The sequence below is a fragment of the Apium graveolens genome, chromosome 9 (assembly GCF_009905375.1).
Source record: "Apium graveolens cultivar Ventura chromosome 9, ASM990537v1, whole genome shotgun sequence".
In the NCBI taxonomy this organism is placed as follows: Eukaryota; Viridiplantae; Streptophyta; class Magnoliopsida; order Apiales; family Apiaceae; genus Apium; species Apium graveolens.
This window is the reverse complement of record NC_133655.1, coordinates 83281499-83303665: the sequence shown is the minus strand read 5'-3', so window position 1 is coordinate 83303665 and position 22167 is coordinate 83281499. Positions and strand designations below refer to the sequence as shown.

Below are 22167 nucleotides of genomic sequence, written 5' to 3'. Positions count from 1 at the left end.
GTGTTTAATTCAAGCTTACTTGCAGTGGCCATAAGAGTTTTTGCAGATGTTCAATCCATTAGATCAAACTTCTTTAAAAGATCAAAAATATATTTAGTTTGACTAATGAATATTCCATCACTAACTTGTTTAACTTGTAAACCAAGAAAGTAAGTTAGTTATCCCATCATACTCATTTCATACTTACTTTGCATCAGTTTGGCAAACTTTTTACAAAGTTTCTCATCTGTAGAGCCAAAAATAATATTATCTACATAAATTTGAACAAGTATGCTAGAGCCATTAACAGTTCTGAAAAATAAAGTTTTATCTACAGTACCTCTTGTGAAGTGATTTTCCAAAAGGAACTTTGATAAAGTGTCATACCAGGCTCTAGGTGCTTGCTTCAGTCCATAAAGTGCTTTCAGTAGATAATAGACATACTCTGGAAAATTTGGATCTTCAAATCCAGGAGGTTGACTAACATACACTTCTTCCTCCCACTAGTATAAAAATGACTTTTAGCCACGGTCAAAATAGGCCTTTAGCGTCAGTTTTTCAGCGTGGTATATGCAGGGGACGCTAAAGGTATATTCTTTTTGCGTCGGGTAATTAGGCGACACTAAACATTTTTAGCGTCGGTTAGATGACCTACTCAAAATTGCCATTAACCGACGCTCTTGCTTGGACAATTGTGTCGGTCCAATAAAGTGCCGTCGTTGAAAAAGCCGATGCTATATGTTTATGTTAAAGGCGTCGGTTGTTCAATAACACCGACGCCTAAAGTACTGTAAAAAAATAAATATTCTTTACGTTTTTATTGATATCCTGAACTTGCTTTTTACAAATACCAGCATTCCCACAAATATAACTGAATAATCAAATTAACTAGGAATCAAATTGAAATTAAAGTAGGTTTCAAGCTCTCTTTTTAATTTTTTGCACAATTTGGGACCTCTGGTCCTTTTCTTGGAACTGGAGTCTGCATTATCTTTATCTGCATTATCTTTATCCATAGCAATTACCTACAACAATATAATGATCAACAAGTCAGGAAGAAGTAGAAGTATTTTGTTGATTTCAAAACCTATTGTAGACTTGTAACAGTAAAATGTGTATAAAAGTTGTTCTGTAGAAATAATTACCACCCAGGTTGTTTCTTCTCCACTCTGTTTGGACATAAGAAAGGTGAGCCAAAATCACAAACACACACACATGTTTCTGCTTAAAAACACACACACACATGTTTCCAAACTTCTTACCTGTAAAAAGGTTTACAACAAACAGAACTATGAGTTTCTACTTAAAAACATGTGATTTACTGCTAACATATCTCTTAGAATATTATTTCAAGAAACGTGTAATTTTGCTCGTAATTCCAATAGTAATGCACAAACAAGTCCTAACATCTTTTATCTACATATAACAAAGTACCTGCTATAGATTTGAGTTCTTCTAGTGAAGAAGGCAGTGTAATTAGTCGGCCAGCTTCAGTGCAAAAATTTTCTCCTCTTTACAGGATGTCCTCTATATATACTAACTCTAATAGAACATGTTATTCCTTTTGATGATTTTTCCTTCTTAATCTCTTCAGCTGGATCTTCATCCTCCAATTTCTTTACAATTCTTTTGTCCACGACGCTATCAAGCATGCTTATCTGATGGCCTACTTCTCTTTTTTGCAACATTTCATTCAGATTTAAAGAAGATAAAAACTTGGTATTAGATTTATGTACATCTTCAGTGTTGACATCTGCACCATTCATCACAAGAAGCTCGCCCATTTCCGAATGGTTTTCCTCCATCGCGATTTGGATATGTGTTAATCCATGACAATCTTTTGAATCTACAACCAAACCGTGCTTCAGGAGTTCTTTCATGACAGCTACATCATTCCTCCTTGCAGCTGTGGTTAAGAGGTACCCTGCAGTGCATGGATCCGAGATGGAAGCCCAGTGGTAAAGTATTCTGAATATGGAGTGGTGTTTTGCTGCTATGGCATCCCACATTGCAGTGTTACCTTCTACATCTGCCATGCATATATGAATGTTACTATGATTACAAACAAACTGAGAAAATAAAATGACACTTTGTTCTCTTAAACCATTATGATAATATCATTCTTGAAAAATTAGATTGGTGAACATTTTAGCTACTCCTTGGCTTACTGTGTTGATACCTAGTCAATAATTAGAGTGTGATCTTGATACCTATGATTGACACCGAAACTTGAGAAAAGTTATTTTCTCTTAACAGATGAACAAAAATTATAAGCCTGCTAAAAATATCTACCTCTTAGGTGTATGTTACATGCATGCTTGAGGAGTACCAATACACATTCTTCATGCCCCTTTGATGCTGCAATATGCTGATGCACAACAGGGAAAGCGAAACAGATTTCATAAACTAGTAAGTATAAGTATTTTACCAGTGGTGTTCTTCCCTTTAAATCTCCTATGTCGAGGTCTAATCTTGCCTTGAGAAGTTCGTCAAGAAAAGCAGCATTTCCTGTGCCGGCAACTGTTAATAAGTTGATCGACATATAAGGATTATCATCTTCTTGATTCCCACTATCCACTATCAAGTCCCCTATATTCAACTCCTTCAGCCTTTTATGATGCTGAAAATTAATCGCACACAGTAATTTAGTCTTAGTCATTCATTTTAATATGGTGCAGTTTATGTTCATCTGTGATGATTTTATTTTCAAACACTTACTTTGGGAACTACTTAAATATCTAATTCATTGTAGGATGGATGGGAGAAGATCAATTATATATTTGAGAGAATTTTCTCCTCTCTGAAGGAGTTTGAAACAACATTGAAGCTGAACATATGACAAAATTACCTGAAGGAAGTTTTTGAGAATGGCAACATAGTCTTTTTGTTTACTTTGCATTTCTTCAATAAGAGCACTAGTTTTCATCTTCAAGAGCTGCAAAAGAGTCTTGGTTCGATATGTAACAGCCTGTGGCCTGCAGCACAGTGCATCTATTTCTCCAAACATATCTCCAGGTTACAAAATCCCAACAATTTCCTCTTTCTAGTCCATCTCAGAGTGATCAATTAATTCCACTTCCCCTGACACTATTATATAAACATCATCAGGTGCTTCATTCTGCAATATCACATCCTCTCTACGTGGTATATATTCAGCCTTCATATCCACAGCCTGATGAAAAATAGACAATGTCATTACATTAAATATATGTCTTATATTATATACACTTCCTGTGTTAGACAGTTTTAAATTATTTAATTAGATAAAAATAGTGTCATATGCACATGAGAATCAAGAAGTCCAATGAGACTGTCATTTCTGAACTTTCCGAGGTTGGGAAACTTATGAAGTAAAGCTAGTAAAAGGCGCATGTTTTTAATCACGTGAAAAAGCATATGTCGATGATCATACCAAGAGCAAGAGAGTTTCCCTTGATACATTCTGGAAAAGATAGACCCTCTGGACGGTTGGAATAAATAAATGCTGACTAATGCTTTTGATAATGGTTTTGGTAGTTGTTCAATCAGAAATCGAAAAGAGGTTCATCAAAATTTAATCGAAAATTCAAAACGACTCTTCAAATTAATGATTTTTTGTTTCTCAAATCTCCAACTAGCCAGAAACTTCGCTCCAAAGAACGCTTTTGTTTGTTGCTGCTGGTTCAAGCTCTCAGCCTTGAATCTCAAGCACATATAAGCTAGTATCTGCTCCCTGAGTCTGACCGGCAAGTGGTTTCTGCTCACAAAGTTTGACGTTGCTTCAATGCTATTCCTCTACAAAACAAGCACAAGAAAATTTCCTGAATTCTGAACTTGATTTAAGCCTAGACAACTAGACTCATAACATCTTGCGATGCAAAATAGAAGAGATAAAAAGGAGGCTTACAAATTCCATGGTACGACTAGTGCCTTCAACGACTAAATTTGTCATATTACCAATAATGTAAGCTGTTAAGCCAAGGTTGATGAGCATGTACACAGCTGATTATTGTGTACATGTGTGTGTGTTTGCCAATAATGTAAGCTGTTAAATTCGATGCATCAACATCACTCTTAGCTACAAGTTTCAATGTCCCAAAGCTGATTGAAGATAAAATTATAAAGTTTGTCTTGTTCTTAGTATTCATACTTAACTACTGAGATGAAGAAGAATTTAAAATTTTATATATGTTTCCGGTTAAGAGAGCAACTGATTCTAAATAACAGAGCAACTCATTTTACTACCAGAAATAAAGCAGTGTTAATCAAGATCAACACAAAAAGTCACAAGTAATGCTAACACATATCACAAAAAGTAAAAGGAAGATATAATCAATTTAGGCCACACTTGCACTTTAAATTTTATAAACCAACAAATTTATGTATTAAATTAATATCCTTGGTGAACCAAGATTAGCAAACACAGTAAATTTAATCTAATTATGTTATACAAATGTATGGCAATATATTTAGATTAAATAAGCTGAACTAAAATAATAACAAATCTCAAAATTTATATTGTTAATGAAAATAAATAAATTAAAAAATGAAAATAAAAAATGAGAGGGAGAGAAGAAGGAGAGACAGACCAGGAGAGAGGGAGGAGATTACCGATTACAGTGAAGCAGGGCTAACACAGGAGAAGATACGAATTCAATTAGGTAAATAGGCTGTGAAAATGAACAAAAAAGTAATATGAGCGTGTATATAGGTATATATAGGGGAGTGCCAGAGAGGGAGAGTGCGAGAGAGAGGGAGAGTACGGGAAAGAGAGACCTGAGAAGGAGTGCGGAAGTTTAAAGCTCTTCAATCGGGAACTATCACAGAGAAGATGTAGATGTAGGGCACCGTGGAGAGAAAGTAATTTGGGGATGAACTACTAATTATAGGATGGATTGTAAACCAAATGATGTAATGAGTATGTTTTTTTAATTTGTTGTTTTTTAAATTAATAAAAGCTGCCATATAGATTTATAAGGTAAAAAATTGATGGTTTGATTTTAATAATAATATATACGACGGTCAAGATAAGACTGACGTAAAAGGGTATAATATATGACGGTTAAAAAAGGACCGATGTAAAAGGCTATATTATATACGTCGGGTATATAATTGTCGACGAAAAAGAGTAATTAGTGTTTGAAAATTAATTGAAAAGTTGAAGTAGTCAACTAATTTGAAACAATTTTTTTTTCATAAAAGTGGACATTTATTTTTGAAACGGAGTAAACAAAATTCAATATTGTGTGAATATCAACAACATAGAAATATTATTACTTCTATTTTATTTAACATTTCGATATAAAAAAACAAAAAAAATATTATTTTTGGAAGTCTTTTAACTTTAGCAAATATATCATAACTCAAATTAAAAAAGATTGTGAGATACATATGATAAATAGATAAATATGTGATTAGAAAATAATTATACAAAAATAAAAAATTTAAAAGAACCCCTTCAGTGTCGTGACATCCCTGGTCCAATTAATTTTTTACTCTAATACTTTTAGCGTCAGTTAAATTAAAGCCCGTAGCATAAAGCAGAAATTTATAGCGTCGGCCAACTAGAAGCCCGTAGCACAAAGCATACTTTTTAGCATCGGTTATAAACGGCGATGCCATAAATACTTTTAAGCGACTGTTACTTACAGAACCGACACTATTAACACTTTTAGCGTCGGTTAAATTAATAACCGACACCAAATGTCGTGCACATATACCTATTTGCGTCGGTCAATCTTGCAACCGACGCAGGAAATACCTTTAGGTGTCGGTTCTTTAAAAAACCGACACTAAAACTACGTTGCAGAAAGTACTTTTTGTACTAGTGTCCAAATCTCCATTCAGAAAGGCACTTTTGACATCCATTTGATAGACCTTGAAATTGGCATGGGCTGCATAGGCTAAGAAGATTCTGATGGCTTCAAGTCTTGCAACAGGAGCAAATGTTTCATCAAAATCTATTCCTTCTTGCTGGCAATAGCCTTTAGCAACCAATCTGGCTTTATTCCTTACTACTATGCCATTTTCATCCATCTTATTTCTGAATACCCATTTGGTGTCTATTGGATTCTTTCCTTTGGGCCAGCTTCCATACTTTATTCCTTTCAAATTGGTTTAGCTCCTCCTGTATAGCTAAAATCCAATCAGGATCTAACAAGGCTTCTTCTACCTTCTTTGGTTCTTCCTTTGACAGAAAGCTGCTGTATAGACATTCTTCCTGAGTTGCTCTCCTTGTTTGAACTCTAGAAGAAACATCACCAATAATCAGTTCAAAGGGGTGATCTTTTGTCCATTTCCTTGGTTGAGGTAGATTAGCTCTAGATGAAGAGACCTCAATGTTGTCTTGATGTGTGATTGAGTTTTGATTGCTAGAAACTCCCCCTGAGTTTGAGGATCTTTCATTTGAGAAAGGGGTACTTTCTATGGGTGATCTACCTTGACTTCCTGCTCCTTTAGATAACCCGACAGATGGTGAATTTTGAGTACCGACGGATGAGGCAGGTTGTCTTCCGACGGATAACACAGATTGCCTTCCGACGGATGAAGCATTATGTAACTTAATGGATGTTGAGTTTTGTGCTTCATTGGTGGTAGATTTGTCTGCATTATCCTTAGACACTATTTCTTGATCACTCTCATCATCACTTTCATCACTGACCATCTCAACATTGTCAAATTTGAGGCTCTCATGGTAATCTCCATCTTTCAGTCACAACACAGGCTTCTTTGTTGAAGGTTACTGAGTTGCCTTTGTCACAAAGCTGGCTGATACTCAACAGATTGTGTTTGAGAGCATCCACTAAGGCAACCTCTTCAATGATGACATTGTCCTTTGAAATCAAGCCATATCCCACAGTATAACCTTTGCTGTCATCTCCAAAAGTAATACTTGGGCCAGCTCTCTCCTTAAACTCTGTGAGCAGGGTAGAATCACCAGTCATGTGTCTTGAACAGCCACTATCCAAGTACCAAAGATTCTTTCTGTTTCCATGCACACATCAAAATCAAATCAAGTTGATTTTGGTACCCAAGTTTCCTTGGGTCCTGCCTTGTTAGCTTTCTTCATCTGTTTCTTAGGTCTTAACTCATTTGACTTAGGAATTTCAGATTCTTCCTTAGTCATTTGGGTTGGGCCTTTGAAACCATTTAATGCAACAGAATTATCATGCATATTATGGCTAACAGGAAATAACATGTTTGGTGCAAACATGTTATTCCGGTAAGGCATGCTAAATGGCATTTGAGGCATATTGTATGCAACATAATATGGATTAGGTACAAATGGCATATTAGCAAACTGTGCATTCATATTCTGTGTAGGCATAGCATTAACAGGTATGGGAGGCATGGCATTTATGTTGGGAAATTGAGACTGAACAGACATGGGAGTAGGCATGGCAGATTTGCAATTAACAGTCAAATGATTTACACTACCACACTTGACGCAGATTTTTCTAGGAGCATATTTATTAGGTGTGTAGTTATTGTGTTTGTTAATCCCTACTTTACCATTCCTATTGTTTTTCCTTATAGTCTCTGTTTTTACCTCAATTTTCTCAAGTCTGTCACTTAACTGTTTGACAGTCATGTGACCAACATTAGCCTTTTTCCCTTTCTTAGCTTGACTTGACTCACCTGAAACAAAGTTCCTGGAAACAGACCCATACTTTTCATTTAGCTTGATTAATTTGGCTTTGCTAATGGGTTTGCTTACAGCCGACGGATGAGGATTTTCATCATTCGATGGATAACACTTTTTGTTATCCGATGGATAGTCCTCATCATCCGTCGAGTCTACATCTGTCAACAACCCATCTACCAAAATAGGTTCTAGTTTCTCTTTATTCTTCTTCCAGGCTTCATCACAAAAAGACTCAATTCCTTGAACTTTGATGATTTGAGCATGAACATCCCTGGATGTTTTCCATGCTTTAATCACCTCTTGTTCACGCTCGAGCTGCTTCTTCAAAATTTCTTCCTTTTTCAAGGACTCAGTTAATTCCTCCTTGGCAATCTTACACTCAAGTTTTAGTTTCTCAAACTCAATAAACTGAGACTCAAGCACATTATTCCTCTCACTTAAAAACAAGTTGTTTTCTTTGATTTTAGCATTTTCTTTAATGAGAGACTTAAGTGTAACACGCAAATGATACAATTCTGTAGACATGTCATTTATGGCATCATTACACTAAGCTTTAGATAAATGTGCAAGGTTTGTAGTGATTACCTGATTGCTTGAGGAACTTGTCTCTGTTTCATCGGACTTGGCCATTAGGGCTAGATTGACATAGCTAACATCTTCATCTTCATCCAAACCATCTGCTGCCCAGTCATTCTCTTGTGTAATAAAAGCCCTTTCCTTTTGTTTGAGTAGATCAAAGTATTTTTGCTTATAATCCACAGACTCAAACCTTTTCTTACTGGAATCTGACTTTCTACACTCATTTGCAAAATGCCCTGCCAAGGCATATTTGAAACATTTGAATTTTGACTTATCCACCATGTTTCTATTTAGCTTGGCTGCTCCAAAGTTCTTTTTGAACTTGAGCTTGGCAAATCTTCTGGAAAGAAATGCTAGGTGCTCATCAATGTCCTCCATGTCATCTTGGCTCAACGAATCTTCACTTTCTGCTGCAAGCCCCTTACCCTTATTCTCACAGACCTTTGAAGTTGATTCTACAGCTTCCATCTTCACTTCCTTCTCCTTTTCCAGATCAGCAACTAGTGCAATGGATCCTCCTTTCTTCTTTCCTCTCTCCATTCTTTCATCCTGCTCTATCTCAAGCTCATAGGTCTTCAGAATGCCATATAGTCTCTCCAAAGTAAACTCCTTATAATCTTGTGAGTTTCTCAATGAGACTGTCATTGGTTTCCATTCCTTTGGAAGAGATCTGAGAAATTTCAGATTGGAGTCTTTAGTCTGATAGACTCTTCCATGCAACTTAAGAGCATTTAGTAGTTTTTGAAATTTACTAAAAATGTCAGTGAGTGACTCACTTTCTTCATTATGAAAATGCTCATATTGCTGAATCAGGAGCTGCATTTTATTTTCTCTTACTTGCTCAGTGCCATCACAAATTATCTGTATTGTGTCCCAAACTTCCTTGGTAGTTTTGCAGTTGATAATGTTATCAAACATGTCTGCATCAACTCCATTGAACAGAATGTTCATGGCCTTTTTATCTTTCCTGACCTGTTCAATGTCAAGATCAGACCATTCATGCCTTGGCTTTGGAACAGATGGCTCGTTTCCTGTTGCAGCTCTCATTGGAACATGAGGGCATTTTTCTATACAGTCCACATAGGCCTCATCTGGAGAAAGCATATGAAGATGCATCTTTACCTTCCAATGATGGTAATTATCTTTATCAAGAAAAGGAATCTTGACTCCAACATTTTTCTTGTTCATCTTGCTGAATTGTTTTGATCTTTAAACTCTTTGTATATTAAAAGCTTACTCTGATACCAATTGTTAGTCCCTTAACAATATAACAAGAATTACAGAAGGGGGGTTGAATGGAATTCTTGTACCTTTTTCTCAAAATAAAAATGTTCAACTCGAATATAGATATAATATTTTGATTAGCACAATACGGAATAGAAACTTAATTGAATCAAAACATAAGTAATTAAAAACAAGAGTCTTTAAAAACTTTCTGGTGGATTTAAACAATTCCACCAGAGATATATATAATATATCGAAAGGACTTTGTGTGCAGGAATGCACACAGCTGCTTACAAAATGGAACTACTGAGAATACAGGAAATGCTAATAATTCTGCTTACAAAGATTTCTCTGTTTTTGTTTCTCAGCTATCTCCGTTTTTCTATTTGCTACTCTCTTGGTTTATATAATACCAAGATTACAAAGTCAAAAAGACTGAACAAATATAAATACTATCAGTCTTAAGCTTTGCTGCTTTTCGTCCTCTATTACCCAGTTAATGGGCTTCCACAGTGTGTATGTATACATCTCGATGGTTGTGTGTCAGCTTTCACTGTTTAACTGCTGTTTGAATTCTTTATATGATCATCTGTCGACTTTCAGAACATCCGTTGATGGTTTAATTGATCATCCGTCGACTGCTATATTAAACATCCGTTGATAGTCATTTGATCATCCGTCGATGGCTTTGTTAATCATCTGTCGATAGCTATTTTGGCACTTGAATCTATTTCACTTATGCAGAATTACAAGACATCATTTATGTACAATTAATCAACCTATTCTGCATATCTAGTTAAAGTCAACATGACTTATATGTTACTACAGATTCTATACAAAGGTGCATACATAACTGTGCTACAAACTTATTATTACATAAGCTACTCACTCGATGGATAATAAGTTAATCATCCGTCGGGACTATAATGAGTTATCCGTCGGGACTATAATTCTTATCCGTCGAGTGCTACATAATTTCACTAAGTAAAATCTACTTAGATGTTTTGTTTATGGAATCATCAAGTACACAACATATGCACAACAATCTTCTTCCAGAGTTTATTCCTTAGCTTGAATCTGTTCACAGAAAAATCCTCCAGTCTAATCTTCTAACCATTTTACAGACTCAAGAAATACAATACATAATACAAAATTGATTATCAAACAACTTAATCTTAGGGTTGTCAAAGTGACTTAGTCTTGTTATTGTATAGGCATGTCTTGCATAACAGGTTAATTGATTCATATATATTATTGATAATTCATACTCTAGGAATATGATCAAAGAAAGAACCTTGCAATCAAATGTGATTGACAAAAGAAATTCCGTGAATAATCTTTGGAGATGACAATAAAGGTTTACATTACGGGACCAAGCTGTATAGAAAAAGGAATGTCATCATGGATTTAACAATTGGTATCACTGATAACAACTAATCATTGGTATCACTGATAACAATTGGAAGCATCTTTCTTGCTGGAGAATCAAGGCATAAAACTTCTTATCAGACGGTTCTGCATCAAAGGACAAAATGTCAATTCAATGACGGATTAGTGTTTCATCTCAAGCATGAAGGTTGAGAAGCTTTTTCTTGTTAGAGTAAGGAAAGGATATGCTCATAGCTAAACTGGAATCTCAGGAAAAGGTGAAGTCAATGGTTTCTACTGTAAAGCTTCATCTTGTAAAAGTTTAGTTATGGTATTAGAAGCTCTCGCCCTTGAACATCAACACAAGGAACTCTTTTGTAAAAAGGGATTAGTGAGAGGACTGCCTCATCTGGAATTCAGAAGGATGAAATAAGTGAGCCAAGTCAAAATGAGAAGTCAAAGACAACATCACATAAAAGTAAAGATATGGTTAACATTGATACAAATAAATTTCTATGGATCAGTCAATGTCATGTCTTCATCAAAGTATAGATATACCTTAGTGATGGTGAATTACTACTCTTAATAAACAAAGTTATTGTTCATGCATTCTCAATACAAGACATCACAGATGGTGATTGATCATATCAAATAAGATCAGGATGGAAGCAACTATAACAGAAATGATCTGGTAGTCAGATAATGGGACTGAATTAAAGAAACAGTTCTGATTAATATCTGCAATACCAAGAATATTTTGAAACATATTCAGCATTGGGAACTCCATGTCAGAATGGAGTGATACAAAGAAAGAACCAGAATTTGATTAAAGCAATAAGGACAATAGCAAGGAAATCAAGACTTTCTAAATACCAAAGGGCTGGAGCAGTAAATACAGTTTGCTACAAGTAAGATCAGGCCTTGATATACATGAAGACCACTAATGAGTTAATGGCCAACAGGAGCAAACACTGAATAACCTGAAAGTGTTTGGAGAGAATCCTCTACAGAAGGAAATAATGAAATATTTTCATTTGTTTGAAGTTCTTGGCATTTGCAGCTAAGACTCGTAAGAATATTTTCCATGGCTACTTAGTGGAGTCTACAACCTACAGGGCATTTGTGCTTGATCAACAGAAGGTGATAGATAGTCTAAGTGCACAGATCAACAACATCATGCTCCAAGCTGTTAGAGGTGAAATTAATGGCAATGATGATTCATATCCAAGTAGTGGAATGATAGTTTAACTACACAACTTATTACTTCAATGAAGCTACTTAGAAAGTATTAGTATTTTCAGGTAATCCCAACAACAACTTAGGGAGAGCAAAAGAATGATCAACTAGTTAGACACAACACCACATTGAAAATCAAGAGGACAAAACAAGAACATATATGTCAAGACAATGGGTTGGATGTCAAAGTCTATTCCTAGAGTTTAGTTCTTAAGTAATCTAGATGGTGGAGTAATGATTAGTAGGGCTATTGAATATGAATGTGTATTTCTCTAGTTTTCTATCTAAAGAAGAAACTGAGATGAGTTACAGGAGCTCTAATAGATCCGGATTGGGTGATTTCAAAGAAAGATGAACTCAATCAGTCAGAAAGCAGATTGTAGAGACGCTAGTATCCAAACCAAATGACAATTTTGTAATTTGTACAATCATAACCAAAAGTTAAAACTGGATGACAATGGCATTGTTACGAGGGACAAGGCCAAAATGGATGTTTGGTTATTATCTGAAAGCAGTATCTAACAGAAAGCACCAGTGACGATATTTGAGGATATTATGACATATCTAGCACCTAATGCACATTCAAACTTTAATATCTATTTGGTGAATGTGAACAAGTGCACTTCTGGTTTGTGAGTCAAAAGAGGAAGTAAATGTTCAATAATTCACGGACTTTGCAGCTGCGGATCAATTGGACTCTATATATCTCTTCTTTACAATCTCACTACAGGTTGGTATGAACTAGTATCTTACTCAAAAAATCATTAAGGACATGGTATGACACTCTAACTGAATTTATAATTGAATATGAACTAATAGAGTCGTCGTATAAATAATCTCATTATTATAAGGCATAAATTTATTGTTTTATATGTGTAGTGATATAATGATAATGTTATGTGTTGGTCTACTAAAAAAACTTTTGCAAAGTTATTTGCTAAGTAATTGCAGAGTAGGTATAGAGGAGCATGTTAGAAAAGTTGTAATTCTATTTGGAGTTACTAAAAGCAAGCCAAAAGAATAATTGTTTTAGACGCACAAGTAAACCAAAAGAATGATGGCAATACAAGTAAGTTAAGGATCTTTTGAAGATGTAAAATTTAGAAGATTCTGAACATGCCAAAACTACTTACCAATTGAAACCACTAAAGCTTGATCAGTGCAACTCAGGTATAATGACAAACTATGGAGGTATGACAAGATCACTCTGTTACTCAAATGCTAACAGGCAACATGTAATGTTCTCAGATACCAAAGTGCAAGGTTCCAAGTGGATCCTAGAGAATCCAATCTTATAGTTATTAACAAAAATTTTAAATATCTTAAGGGACTGCAACTCTTGAAATATAGTACCCTAACGATAATGTGCTCAACATGTTTGGCTATATAGATATAGATTATGCAGGTTGTAAGAAAGACATGAGAAGCATCTCTGGAAGAAGTCAACATAAATGACATGAGAAGCATCTCGGAAAGCTATAAATTTCATGAAAGAAGATTGATTTTTTATTATGATGAGAAACAGCTTCAAATCCAACAACTCTGTGGAACACTCTATGACAAGGCACTTTGACACCAAGTATCATTTATTTCGAGAGCATGTCTTTTAGTCAAAGAGTTACTTGCAGAAACAATTACTAAATTACTTGATAAAGTTAATTTTTCAAGACTGGTTTATAAGTGTGGGATATAATTCATTGCATATTAGATGTAAATCCCATCTGTAAGGAATTCTTAATATAAGTTCACAAGTATTAAATCTCAATAGTTAAATGACTTGTGAATTTATCAGCGATCCAGTACCTCATACTTAGTGCTACTATCTTGATTATCATGATTATAATGTCATATACAATTGCGGTAATTAAGTCTTATAACATTAAGTTGGAATATTATTTTAATTGATTTATATTAGGATTGTAGACAATTCCATGTCATATTAGTTTCATAATTTAAAATATATTAAAATAATATGCAGCATAGTTATTTGTATCATTTACAAATAATTTTGACACTTTTGGTATTAATGATATTATTTAGGATTTTATTCTGAGTAATCAATGTTCATTACTAAAATCACTAATATTAAGAAGTTGAAGTATTTTCTAAGTTATGTGTATAAAACTCTAAATATTTCATATGCTTAAAAAATAATTCTAAAATTACTAATTTTCCAGAAAATAATTTCCATGTGTATAATTCATATATTTTATTGGTAATTATTCAAGGATAATTATAAATATTTAAGTGCTAGTATCTAACTCATAGATATTTAGTATTTATTTATTTTAGAAAGTTTGTATTATGGAAATTGAAGCTATTCAATGATTTTACTTGCTTCATAATTCAAACTAACTTAAAATAAATAAGCAACATGATTAATCATAACTAAATCTGATAAACGATTGATATCTAGTATATTGATTGTAACTAAACCGTTATAGGTAAATTGTGAGACTTTGGTTTTAGTGAATTTATCAACTTATATCTCCATAATTCACTGAAATCAAAATCATGACTTATACCAGTTAATGATATTTAGTTAAAAGTTTAACTATGAACTAATTATGAAGTATTAGTATTTATGACATTACTTAGATATCTTATAAATAATTAGTGCTTATCATCAGTCACTTATACTAATATAAAAGGTGTGAAAATCTTTTTTAAGTACAACTATAGTCAATGTAGATAATAATTTAATAAAAGTAACCATATGTTGTCCAATTAGAACAATTTTTATACTTACTTGCAAAATACTGAATGCTTTGATATAGATGAAATACTCAATGAATCAAAGTAAATGAAACTTAGAATATTTTTCTAAGATTGCAAACACGACAATGTAGGTTAATATTGCTTTATTTATCGAACCAATATTATTTGAAATATTATAGTTGTTAGGACCTAACAATTATATAGTACATGAAATTAAATGCTAATGTCTATTTAATAGATAATTGGTATTTAATTCATTGATATCTTATTTTAATATTCAAAATATGTTGCAGCATAATCATTCTTATTAATATTATTTATCAATAAATAATGTTATTGATAATAATTTTGTAAAAATAGATTATGGAGCTTTTGATTTGAATGAGAATTGCTTAAATATTACCCTAAGTGATCAATACTTTTATAAAAACTCATTCATATTAAAAGAAAAAAAAATTCTTTCTCTTCTTAATACTGCTAGGCCATAAGTCCGTGTCTTTTTCATACCACAGACTTGATTATTTATCTTTTTATGCATAAATGCAGACTTGTGCACTCGAATAGTTTTAAGAGAAAAATCAAAATTCTTTTTACAGTGGTGATTTCTTATTTCATGAAAATCTTTTTGAAATGACTATTGTACATCATTTCTCTCAAAAGATTAAATGCATGACTTTCATTCCATATAGATTCATGTGCATTCTATCTACTGTGCTATATGTTTTATAATACAGGTTCAGCCTCCAATGGACTTCTTTCATTGATAGTCATGAGGTTGAAAACCCACAACTTCTATCCCATACTGTAAAGACAAACACAGAAATAGAACAAACCAACACTCTCTTACTCCTAAAATGAAGTATGAATGAGCGCGAGAAAGAAAATGTCTTACCACATAAGGAAGGTTCTGAAGTCAACCCAGCAGCTCTACCTCCTACAAAGTTGAGTAATATTAAAACTGAGGCAACTGCTAACCCCCATAAATCTTTTAAAAAGATGTAAAGGCACGAAATTAGTTACTAGATTCATCCTCTCAATAGGGTGCGTCTATTGAAATTCGCCTGTCGGCTAGGGTATAAGATATAGTGATCACACCACCTCAAACACAAAAAATTCTTGATACACCAGGTGAGGCTACACACACAAATGAAGAGTTTACGGAAATAAGAGTTTTGACCATTTTAAGGTCAGATTCGATTGTTCAAGGTTCTTTAGAGGACCAATTTCCTTTACAGGTGTTAGGAGAGGATACTGATCCAATAGCCATATGTCAGTGGTTAGTGTCTACCTCCCCAGGCTTAAATCCTCTAGATGCATCTACGGATAGTGGGTCTGACATAGGTGCACATCAGAAACTTATTAACAATGATTCAGATTTACCTGATGAGCCACAAGGAAATGTCTTCATAGACATTAGAAGGAAACTTTGATCTTTATGCTAAATTCTTTGGATCATTGTTTACCTTCCCAGAGTTCAAATCTGGAACCTTCAACGAAAACTAGCAACTTGTATATTATGACTCAGATTCATCTAACGAATTTAACAAGGATAGGGATTTGTGAACTCCCATTGCACCACATGTGACCTCCTTGAGGATGGCTAAGGTAATTTCCTTACAGGTACAACTGGATTCTGGAGCTATGAGAGGAGTGATACACTTGTGGGAATGAGTGTAAACACGAGTGGAGAGAAGAGTGAAACACTTGTGTGGTACACAAAACCGAATCACACACTCACAATGAGGAAGAAAGAGAAACATGAAATCCAATTCTCTATCCCTAAACATGGTTTGTAATGTTCAATCTCTCGGAAGATGATTCTTAGGGAGCCAACTCAAATCTATTTATGATCGGGACCTAACTCTTAGGGACCTAACATTTACATATTGGAATCAAATAGTTCGGGACCTGGTAATGGTTGGGGCCTAACAATTCTGATCTTATAGTTGTGAGATACAAGGATATCGAGAAATTTGGTTAACAGGATGATCAACGGTGAAGACATGGTTGATCAGAGTATGACTTGCTATTTATTTTCTAATAAAGTGAAATATTAGAACTCCTTCAGTCAATAGGATATATTTATTCTCTTATTCCAAGGGGAAGAAGTGTTACATAAAAGTTTGGGTAAAAGTTTGAAGGATTACTCAACTAGGAGGGAGAAATGGCAAGTGGCAGGAAAATTGTAAAGCATATGTACACTACGCCACACCATTGTTGTTTAAAACTACCGATCTTATTGTATAGGAGAGGTGATAAACACGAAGGTGATTTCCTAGTTATCAGAAGAAGTGGATTGGTTCATCACTATGCTTCATAAGAGGAGAAGCTGTTTTCCAAAAAAAGGAGTACCATTAGTTTTTATCTGTGGATCCTAATCTAAGGGAGAGGTGGTAAACGAAGGTGATTTCCTTTAAGCAGTTGATTTTTATAGGGAGAGAAGCAAGAGAGATATGTGCTTCTTAATAGGGAATGTTGTTGTACAAAAGAAGCTGTTGATGATTACTTCAAGACTGAGAAGAGTTATCTGGAAGAGATTTAAAGAACTGATGAATTGAATATGAGACTACTTGAAGATCAGTTCAGTGCTAGAGGAACACGTATCTTTCATTTCAGTTACTCAAGAAATCTGTAAATGCAGAATTTGATTCTGAAAACCAGTAGCATTATTTAAGGGTCCTGGTACTTTATATTTTCTAGTTGTTAGTTGAGTTATCCTCTCTATTAATTTGTTTGTTAGGTCAATCAAATCGGGGGAGATTGTTGGTTAGATTGTGAAGCTGTATGAACAGTGGACGTGATAACTCAACACTAGAATATGACATGTGAATAATACTACGCCTACACAAGAAAGCAGGAAGAAATGAAGATAAGGCAAATACAAATAATCAAAAGATTAGAAAAAGGCTTGAAGTCTGTTTACAGGTCACTGAAAGAAGTTCATTAATATGTTCATGCCTCAATGAAGAATAAAGGTTAAATACTTTCAGCGTTTCGGAAAATCGTTGAAGATTCAGTGTAAAATTATCGTCAGAAGATTTCAGTGTATTGGCATTGATTGAAGATAGACAGTGTTCGAAGCATAGGAATCTAAAGAATTAAAGACAGGGAATAGATAGAGGTCAAGATAGACACCCACATTCTTGAAGTTATACTCACTGAAAGGAGTTCATTTATATGTTCAAGCGTTAGTAAAGAATAGTGAATGAAGTATTCAATATTGTAGTAGCAATGAAGATGTTGTCTAAGTACCTGAAAAGATTCCCATGAAAGTACATTTGTTTATTGACAGTCAGTTTTCGAAGCGATAAAGTTGTTGCAAGCTTAACAATGTTATCAAGAAAATAATATGAAGACCTGAATCAAAGTTAGTCATCTTTGAACCAGACTAGTTGCACTAGGCATCAACATTTCGTAAAAGGAATGTAAGTATTATCATTAGGAATATTCTTAAGTGAGGATTCATATATGGATATGCAAGTTATATAGTTTATACGAAGACTCAGAGAGAAGACTTAAAGACGGGACATTTTAAGGGTTAAAGCATTCTATAGAAACTAAGTCAAAGTGATCACTACCTTGAAGTAGGAATCACTGAGATCATTCTATTACTGAGTAGGAGCAAGAAAATTGAAGTACAACTCATAAGCTAAGTATCAGAATTGGTCTTGACATAGTAGGAGCAGCAGGGAAGAAACTAGAGAAGAAACTCAGTTCAATTGAGCTAATTTGTTACCCTAGTCGCCAGTGGAGTTTTAATGATCATTTCTTGATAACTTACTAAGGCAAAATGAATTACCTAGCCTTCCTTGTCATTAGAGTCTCCAGTTACAATGAGAAAGAAAGAGAAAATAATGCCCATGTGACCATGTCCCACTTTTTTGTATACTAGAGGAGATCACAATCGTAAGTTACCTTGTATAGGGCAATGTAGTCGCAAGTTATAGCCTCGGAAGAAAGCAAGGTGCGTAAGTAAAGCTATACTAGAGAGGTTCTACTCATAACTCAGCCTTGGAAAGGAACTAGAGGTCTCCAGTTAGTTGCCCCTAGGTTAATAAAGTCGCAAGTTAGCTCCCTAGGGACTTCGGGTCGCAACCTAGCCATACAAGAGGCTATGATCGCAACTTATCTCTCAAGGAAACCCTAGGAGTCGCAAGTCACCCCTTAACTTGAGAAAAACATACGTTTCCATCCTCTAGCTACAAGGACTTGCACGTAAGGCTCTAAGGGACTTCCTCTAGTCGCCACTTACATAGAATTCAAGATAAACTAAGGATAACTCTCTCCGTAGGCGCAAGTAAATGAAGAAAAATCCAGGGACTCAAGGCATCTCTCAGACACTACTTTATTGTACTATAAATTGATTTATGTGGAAAACAATTGGCCACGTATTTTAATTGATATAAAGCCTACACTACATAAGCAGAAAAGATAGCAATCAAAAATTTTATTATTATGTTCAGCTTCTCTCTCACGAGAGCTGATGCAACAAGAAACAAAGATACATAGAGAAGCCCAGGCACATTGAATATCCATTTAACTTCTCACTGGAGAAATGTTATCATACCCGATTTAACTCTTGTATATTCATAGGGGCATTATAATCGTTATCGGGTAATTAGATCCTTGGACAAACAAAAAGCTAGAAAATTGTATAGGAATAATTTGTATATCTTTTTGGAAGCAAGAACATTGTTGTTCTTGGATTGTAGCCGGTTAATTTATTTACTGGAGTGTAGCAACACCCTCGAGGATTTATATATGAATATATACTTCCCCGAATATCTCGTGTCCGTTACTTTATTGTCCTAAACATTATTCATCTCAAGAACACGGAACCACTAACCGAACACTAAATTATATATCCGCAAAAGATTCGAAAGAATTTTTTAATTTAGTGAGTATCGTATTCAACCCCCCTTCTACGATTCTTCGGGATCTAACAAATATCAATAAAGGCAGGCATGTTTGGAAAGATAAAATGCCGAGTGATAAGAGAATAGAGAGTTCACTATGCCATAAGTGCTTAAATGCAATGCTCTTCTGGTGTTCCCTTCTGACCGAAAAGCGTTGCATTTTCAATAATGCAACACAAAGGGGCGTTACATCTGCGGCCGTTGTATTAGAGGCCTAATGCAACGTTTTTTGGGTGTCTAAAGCAACACCAATAAGCATCGCCTAATAGATGTAATGCAACAGTAAATACATCAAATGCAACACCAAACAGCGTTGCATCTGACATAAGAGAGATGTAAAACTCCACGTCAGCTGTGGGGCCCAATTTAAGGCCACGTCAGCATGTGACACTGGATGCCACATCAGCACTGGTCCCCACAGAAATGACACGTGGATGCCACGTAATCAATTGGGCCCCCCCACATGCCACATCAGCAGTGGTCCCCATGCCACGTCAGTGGTATGTAATGTAACGCTTTTTCTCTTGTTTTAGCATAGTAAAACATAATTTAAGGCAACACTTAAATAGTTAATGCAACACCACAATTTCTAGTAAAAACAGTACTAGTAATTTATAACGCAACACCCAAATATCAAATGCAACGCTTTATTTAAAATTATTACAAGATACTGTTTGATAATTACATAAGCCCGTGAAAATCATCCAACAACCATTCAACTACAACCATTCAACTAGCCATCCAACAACCATCATCCAACCCCAATACAAGCCCATCCACAAAATACATTTAACCCCAACATCATACTAACTATTAAATTCATTACAAGTTGTCCAATGTGCCAAAAAGCACACAAAATTAAGTCTAACATTTAAAAGAAATGACAATCTCTATATATTAGGTCCAGTGACATAAGGATAGTCTAAATTTCAGTGCCTCCTTGAGTAATAGGAGTACCGTTGTCATCTTGATCACTTGATGCAGTGGCACATAAGTCTCTAATGTCGAACTTAAGACTTGGATTAGCTTCACCTAGATTTTTCAATATACACGACATATTCTCCTGTAATTTTGCGTTCACCTTGGCCTCCAAATCAGATTCAAGGTCTTGCTTTATTTTTGCAGACAACTTCTGCACATACTGGTCTGAAGGAGCAACATAAGTCGTGTCATTTGTAGGTTTTTTTCCCTTTCTTCCCACTAACCAATTTCATCCATGCGGTTTAGCACCATGGACAAGTGCATTGGCCTCAACAATGTTTCCAGCATTCACCAGTTCCTGAACTTGCCTCTAGAAGAAATGACTATATTAATATTTGAAGCCTAGCATGCACTCAAATGACAACAGTATAATATAATATCATACTTACATATTTTGTTCTCAGTTCTTCAGTATATGTCTTGTAAGTTCTCCCTAGTTCTCGTTTATAGGTTTCCAAGTAGATTTCAGCATCAGATGGCTTGGCAATATTCAGGTCCTTCTTTTTCTATCATGTATCAATACAAGAAAATTTTAGTACATATATGATGGACCAATTAATTTTTGACCGAACAAATATGTACTTTAAACTAACAGTGAAACCAAGAAAATCATACCAGCTTTTCTTTAGCTTGTGCATGAGTTCTGGGCCCTATGGTATGTGTCTCAGTTATTGTATTACGACGTGCAGCTTTATCCTCAGCTAGGGACTTAAAATTAAAAAGCGATAAAAAATATATCAACAAATGTATACAACCATTATTATTTCAATCTCATTAATTTAATTTACATTGAATTATATTTTTATCATGAATTTTCCTCATTTCAACTTTTATGTTCCACATGAAATAATATTAACATTATATAAATTGGGCATAGTACCTGAACTGATTCATCCCCCCAGTACTTCAAAAGCATTTTAAAATCTTCAAGCGGAATTGTGTCGGGCCTGTTCTCAATCCTTTCCTCATAAGTACTATATTTCCTATAATGTGCCTTTTTCATCATAGACTTATACCGCCTCCAAGACTCATTAAGTGTGTGCATGACCCACTTGTGCCCTTCTTCCGGAATAACATACCTAGCCTACCATATACATATATGAAGAAATAAATCAGTTAATTTAAAAGCAGAAATTAATATCTACCCAAGTTTTGATAATAAGTTCTGATGATGCAATAAGTTCTGATGATGCAATAATAAATCAGTTAATTTAAAAGCAGAAATTAATATCTACCCAAGTTTTGATAATAAGTTCTGATGATGCAATAATAAATCAGTTAATTTAAAAGCAGAAATTAATATCTACCCAATTTTTGATAATAAGTTCTGATGATGCAATAAGTTCTGATGATTCAATAATAAATCAGTTAATTTAAAAGCAGAAATTAATATCTACCAAAGTTTTGATAATAAGTTCTGATGATGCAATAATAAATCAGTTAATTTAAAAGCAGAAATTAAAATGCTCGACCTTCATAGTAACAACAAATTCACAAGTAAGTCTAAAATATATGCCTACTAAAATGGCAACTGAACTATAT

The 22167-nt window shown here is 34.5% G+C and overlaps 1 pseudogene; it reads right to left on the bottom strand.

The window, feature by feature from the left end:
- Positions 1 to 863: 863 nt before the first annotated feature.
- On the bottom strand, positions 864 to 3952 carry LOC141685371 (potassium channel AKT2/3-like; annotated as a pseudogene).
- Positions 3953 to 22167: the final 18215 nt, after the last annotated feature.